This window comes from Poecilia reticulata, chromosome 6 (assembly GCF_904066995.2).
Source record: "Poecilia reticulata chromosome 6, P_reticulata-male-v2, whole genome shotgun sequence".
NCBI lineage: Eukaryota > Metazoa > Chordata > Actinopteri > Cyprinodontiformes > Poeciliidae > Poecilia > Poecilia reticulata.
The window spans coordinates 30,398,718-30,406,193 of record NC_088835.1 but is presented as its reverse complement, the minus strand read 5'-3'; positions in this window follow the sequence as shown (position 1 = coordinate 30,406,193).

Below are 7,476 nucleotides of genomic sequence, written 5' to 3'. Positions count from 1 at the left end.
ACCAGAGCTCTCACTGTATCACACAGTTAATAAAAAGCTGTATGTTGAATCCATTGTTCTTCTTTCCTCTTATGAGGAAAGACTGAACTGTCTGGTAGATATGGAACTGGAGGAATCAAGGTCAATTGGAGAAATTCCAGGTGGGGCACTGAAGGGAGATGAGAATCGATTGGAATTGGCCAAGCTACCAATTCAAGAATTTTTGTTGTAGTATCTCACGGGCGAGGCAATAAATCAATAAAAAATATGATCAATATAGATAATATGTCCAAGAGAAATTTTAATAATTTAACTGAACTCCAATCCAGAACCGCAAAGCATTCTGGGGGATGTAGGCAGAGGAAAGGTTATACTGAACTGCCACAAGGTTGGCGGCATCAACTAACTCACTCACTCTTTGGTTACCTAGCAACTCACTCACTCTTTGGTTACCTAGCAACAACCAGTTGAGTAACACAGCAGCAGAGTAAAGTTTCGCCACTGTGTCTCAACTTTTTTAATTAAAAATAATTTCTAAAAAATCAGCGTGGGATGAGAGGAGAAAGTGAGGCACGAAACAGAAAAGGTTGTGTCACTGTCAGGTCACCAGTTGGGCATCATTTCAGATATTTAAAACAAAAACAAATAATTTATTATGTCGACTGATGTGACAACTTTATATCATGTTGTATCATAAAAATATATATCGTATCATAAGTATATCTAAAATATTCAAAATAAAATGCTGCTGTAACACCAAGGTGCAATGCCACTTGACAGAAAGCAGCCAATCCTGGAGAGCCATGTGTTTTCCTTGGTGCTGATTGGCTGGACCCTTAAAAGCAGAGATAAAGATCAAAGTTACCTTTTGCAGTAACTGTAGTGCTAAGATGATTTACACTCTTTCTATTAATGCATATTAATGTATCTTCTGTGTTTGAGCTACTAAAATAGACATTTACAAGCGTTTTTGGGAGTGGTATCAGATATCTGTGTATTTCATCTATTTGCAGTTGACTGGTCTCTAAACCCTGTGATCCCAGTTTCTGATGTTTATTTTACCAGAATTGTGATCTAAAATGGTTTTTTTTCTTTCTTTATGGTGTCAGATCTTTATAATCCGACATCATTTTCCTCTATTTAAACTTTTGCCATAAACAACTGTGTGTCATTTGCAGAAAGGACTTTTTTAAAGCATTACTCCCACCGAAGTTTTTCCATTATTTAGAAATAACACTGTGTACTCGCCGTCTTCTTCTCTTCAGCAGCATGAACTCTGATCAGACCACAGAACATTTCCGTTGTTCTGTTCAAACTGTGAGCTGTTCCTGAATGAATGAGACTTTAATGCTCTAATCTAACACCACGATATCTGCCTCTGATTAGCTTCTCTCCCCAAGTTCAGGAACTTCTTCAACCTGTTAGATTTATTCTTTACACACGTTCAAGCTAAAAGCATCAAGCTTTTCTTTGTGGCCTTCAGAATCCCATTTGACTCATTTTCAACCTTCTTCCCGTCTCTAAGACACAAATAAGCATATTTTTCATATTTAATGCCATGTTGTTGAGTAAAGAACTTTTAATTTATATGATTTGAAAGCACAGTAATCAGTCGTTAATCTATCAACGTGATGTTCTTCGGATTTAATCTGGCTTTCTTTTCGAAAATTATTTCTCTTTTCCTGATAGAGGTAAGCGGCCAGAATCTGAGCGATGACCACCAAAGGGATCCTCAAAATGCTATTCAAACGTACTTCAGTACTTTCTAATCACTATTATTAAACGGCACATTGATCTGTCCTTCACTAAGGGAAAAGAGAGAGTACTAACTAACTAACTATTCCTGCTGAATGATCAGCGCCAGGCCTGTAATGAAAATGTTTGCTTACTCATCCGTCTGTCGTTTTCCTCTTGTGCTGCATATTGTGGATTTGTAGGCTCACTGCTCACATTGTACGTTTTTTATGTTTCCCTTTAGCCACTTGAATTTCAGGATAACAGACATTTTTCAAGATGGCTGCCGTTTTTTAGCCTTTTATTGCCGTAGAATGCTGCCCATTTTATGACTTGGAGGAACAAAAACATGTTTTTGGACTTTGGTCATCCAACTTATCCAACTTTAAAGTACAAAATGTACAAAAATCAGATGCCAAAACTAAAACTGAGGACTCACACCAGTTTTCTGTTGGAAGGAGATAAAGCTGTGTGACAAAGACAGTAGCTGCATTTCCATTACAAATGTCAATATTCCGCTAACGTCAAAGAAAATAATTATGCAATTGCAGTGTTTTCATTAAATAAGAAATTAAAATCACACTTCAATAAGTTTGTTCACGCAATAAATCATTAAAAAAGTGCTGCTCCATCATCCTACTTCCTGTTGTCGTCTTCTTTGTAGTTTGTGCCAGTAGTAACATCCAGTGGCTCATTCTGTGACTCGTGATGCTAAAACAAAGTGTTTCCATTGCAGTTTTATGAAATACACCAATTTCGATATGGACAAAAAAGACATTTCAAAATGGCTGTGTTTCTATTGAGAAAATGTATTTTCAAAATGTCAAATTATGCAAATATGTGGTCAATGGAAACTCAATTAGAGATATAGTTGTTTTGACAGTTAGCATTAGCTTTCGCTAATTTAGCATTAGCTTTCGCTAATTCGATTCTTGTTTATCGAATTAGTGGTTATTGAATCTCAACTTTTTTGGTTAGTTGTGCCCAACACAAGCAAAAAACAACTGCTGATTTTAGTACAAACATATAATCTCCATTAATACCATGGCTGCCATTTTGAAAAAATAAAATATATGTGATTTTTAATATGATTTTTTATTATGATTTGACACCATACATGAACATTTGATTGTCAATATTAGTGCAAAAATGAATTAATATGGCGCCATTTTGAATAAATAAATAAATAATCAGTAAGTGTGATTTCTATGGGTAAAAGTCAGTTTGTGTCCAGGATGTGTGCGGTTTGCAGAGATGTTTGAATCCATTTTCCTGACCTCATACCAATTATTATTATTGTTGTTAATTGGACTTTAAATCAAAGAATGAAATTCATCTGTTATCGAATGCTGAGTGTTTCTGGCTCCTGAACTGCTGAATAGGAGCTTCATGCAGCATTTATTGGAGACAAGAACTAATCAATAGACTTTCACAGCTCATCAGGTTTCTGGAAAACTGATATGCAACGTGTTAATTGATCCTAAATAACCGACCTGACTGGTTCTTCTGACAAAATGTGATTTATATTAGACAAATTTAACTCAACCATCATCGGATGCTCTTAGTTTGCATTCCTTCTCTATTTGTCTGTTTCCTGTGTTCAAATATCGTATTTTACAGCTTCACTGATTGATTTAAAATTGAATTGACTAATTATTTTAATATTCATTTTATTCAAATAATAACATTTTAGGCAGATAAGCCTCAGAAGAACAGCCGGCAGCTCCAGTTTAGCGCTCCTGATGTGTGTGTGGGGTGTTTACCCATCGGGTAGCACTAAAATTAAACAGATTATGAAACTGAGCAAATAAAAATCTGTCTTTATTAAAAAGCAGGAGAGACACAGAGCTGCACCCTGGAGGCTTCCCTCAGTTTTGTGGCTCATTCTCGTCTCAGCTGGGTTGCGTCTGTATTTGTTCTTGGGGAAATGTGGGAAATTAAGACTTGACATCTTAATTAATTTAAATGTGCACCTATGCACACAGCATGTCAGAATGCAGTCCGTTCAAATTAATTTGTCTGTTTTCTCACTAAATCTGGCTTATGTCTAAAAGGTGGAAAAGTTAAACAATTTTCAGATTTTATTTGTAAAAATATCTAAAAACTTTTGCTTCCATTTCAAAAACTCAGTGAAGTTTGTAGCTGCAAAGCTTGAAGGGTGTGAATATTTTAAAAATGGAAACCAAAACCAGGACCGGTCCAAGACTATTTAGAGCCCTGAGCCCCAAAACCAACATGGCAGCAGCAGATGGTCAATCATTTCAAAGCTACTGTGAGGTTTTGGGTTTTCTGTGTGTTTATTTAGGTTTCTGTGTTCAGTTGAGCTGCACAGTGGCGCAGTTGGTAGAGCTGTTGCCTTGCAGCAAGAAGGTTCTGGGTTCGATTCCCGGCCCCGGTCTTTCTGCATGGAGTCTCCATGTTCTCCCTGTGCATGGTGGGTTTTCTCCAGGTACTCCGGTTTCCTCCCACAGTCCAAAAACATGACTGTCAGGTTAATTGGCTTCTCCAAATTGCCCGTAGGTGTGAGTGTGTGTGTGCATGGTTGTGTGTCCTGTGTGTCTCTGTGTTGCCCTGTGACAGACTGGCGACCTGTCCAGGGTGACCCCGCCTCTCGCCCGAAACGTTAGCTGGAGATGGGCACCAGCAACCCTCCCGACCCCATTAAGGGACAAGGGTGCAAGAAAATGGTTGGATGGATGGATGTTAAGTTGAGTCTCCGTGTTGTCCCTCTGACCTTTGATTGATCCCAGCTGTGTCCTGTTTCCTTGATTAATCCCTTGTGTATTTAATCCCACCTGTGTCTGTGTTTCCTCGTCGGGTCTTTGTCTATCGTCGTGTCAAAGGTCGTTGCCTTTATGCCAGATGCTACGAGTGTGAGAGTCATTGCTGCTCCTGAATAATTTGTGATTCATCATTAAATAATTTCTCACTTCCACCACAGCGCCTACCGAACTTCACCACAGCTATTCTATGTGTGTAGCACACTAAATTTCTACCAAAAATTGGAATCTTCAGTGTTTTGGTCTCAATTAGCTCATTTTTTAAAGAACCGTTTTGTTTACAGACACCTCATAATTCCTTTTATTTGTTGTTTTGTTTATTTTTTTGGGATATTTTAAATGTCTTCTAGCTCCAGTGTTAAACTTTCATTATATTTTAAAGTGTATTGGTCTTTAAGAATGTGTTCTTGCATTATTATGCCTTTGAAAATGTTCTCAAAACAGCAATATTATCGTTTATCGCAATAACATCTGGGACAATTTATTGTCCAGCAAAATTTGCTCTTGTGACAGTTTCTATTATTCAATGTTATTTTAAATAAATGTATATAGCTTCGTGCTTTTGGGGCCCCCTAAGCAGCTACTTAACTTGCATATGCCTCGGGCCGGCCCTGTAAATCTGAGATAAACTTTGACATCCAGCTGAACTGATGTGCTTTCTGGTTTTGTTCTGACATTCACATACTTTTAATCAACTTTTAACTTCTCTGTGTTTCTGAGACTTTGGTGCCATTTTTCAGTGCGCCTGGCAGAGAGTTTTACTTTTTTTTAACCCTGTCTATTAATGATTTGCTGGTCAGCTCCTCTCCTAATCCATTAAATAGTTAAAAACGACAGTGCACAACGCCACACCTGATGTTGTCGTGTTCCTACATTTTGCTTTATGTGAAAGCAGCATTGAAGAGTTGCCCAAATGAATAAATGAGGAATTTTGACGGATTTCTCCCTGCAGGACAAATCCTTTCTATAATTGAGGCTGCTGCAAGTTGGCTGCTCCCTGGAAGCTGGAGGAAGGACGATGACCTTTGAAGCATTCTGCTGAGTCTGTAGCATCTCTCCAACATCTTCACACTCAAGCAGGGAGCAGATGCTCCGCTGGAGAGGGTAGGCGCTCAGGTTTTTCTGTCCCGGACCGGTTCCAGTGTGTGTTTACACATGCTTGTTCACTCACTGTGTAAATTTGAGGAGCAGCAGGGCCCCTCGTCTCCTCTCCATTAAATGCTGCTTATGTTTGCTGAGGCATCCGGTGGTAATGAAATATTCATCCAGAAAAAAGTAAACATCCAAATAACTTGGAGCAGCTCCTGCCTGATGTAAAGAAGATGCCTCAACCTGAAGTTCCTTCATCCCGTCTGCAGAAAGTCTCTATAATTGATCAGGATGAAGGTAGGAGTTGAGTTTTCTTAGTTATTTGCTGCTTTGCAGTGGTTAGCTTTGCTAACAGCAAAGTGCTAATCAGAAACATTAGTTCCACTAATGCTAAATCGCTATGCTAACATAGTATTTAGTGGAAGCTAATGGTAAAGCGCTAAATTCACTGAAGTCGATACCCACCATGTGTCAAGAGACTCTCAAAACAATTCAACTATACAAATTTTTGTTCGAATTTGTTTAAAAGTGACCAGCTATGCTTTCTCTAGGCTAGAAAGGTAAATGGCCTATACAAAACATGTTCATTTCACAAAATTATTCTTGATAATGAGATTTTATTCTGCTCAGTTCTGCTTATTTTGAGCTCCTTTTAGGTGAAAGGAGCTCAACGTTTACACTTACATCTGGTTTAAGACCTTAAAACAGATGTACAATTATACAACTGTATGTCTTTCAAAAGCAGAAGTGGAGCCTCCTGCACAAAAAACAAGAATGAAGCAAGTGGTCTCTGGGTGGTAAGGCAACTACAAAACACTTGTCTTTTCCAGTAGCCATTGTACAGCACATTCTGGGGGATAACCAGCTGACCAAACATGCTGGAACTCTGCTAGGGTTGCTAGGTAACAGGGCAGAACTCTGCTGGGGTTGCCAAGTGGCTGATTGTTTTGGGAAGTTTTTGAAATGGCTCTTTTTCCAGACACAAAAAATGTATTCAAGATCTAATAGCTTGAATATTTAGTTTTAAGCTAAATATTTAGCTTTCTAACTAAAAGTTTGAAGCTAAATGGTTAGCTTGAAACCAAATAATTATCTGGCTAACTAAATGTTTGGTGCTAAATATTTACTTTGAAGCTAAACTAATTGGAGCTAAAGAACCCTCTGTGGTTCTTTTCTGTGAACCCTCTGTGGTTCCCACACGTTTTGGTCAGCACTGTAAAAAAGTACAAAAAAAAAGTTAAAAGTAAAGATTTACTTTTTACTTTTACAAGAACTCTTCCAAGTTTTGGTGTTTTTGCCCTTTTTCTTGCCTGCCAGTGGTGGTAATGGTACCAAACAACTGGTTGGTGTATCGATAACTCTTATAATGGTCGCCTACGCCTTTTAAATATTCCACTGAATGTACGTCAGGCATGAAACTATTTTCTTATATTCACTTCCTGACTTAATATTATTTGGAGAAAATTTAACCAGAACCTATTTTGAATGGAGAGCAGCAGCCGGTTTATTCAGTCCATCGCCTCAGGTTTATACAGTAACCAAACCGTGACTGTGTTATTCCTGTGAATTATTATTTCATGATGTTTTTTTTTATTTTTCCTGTGCTTCAGTGAATGTAAATAGAGGAAAAATACGCTGTTAGAATTAAAGGAAGTTTTTTCAAAACACATCAAGCCTCCATTTTACAGATTTAAATATTTTTATTGCCTCTCACGTTTTTATTTAGGTAATTATTTTTGTTCTAATTTATTAAATTTGTCTGTCATTACTGGCCGTGTGTTGAGCAGCTCTCCACTTTAAGGACAAATGGATACGTGTGACCTCTGAAGCAACAACTCCAAAATACTCCAACTGCAGATCCTGAGGACGTATTGTTCAGCACGGCTGCGTTGGT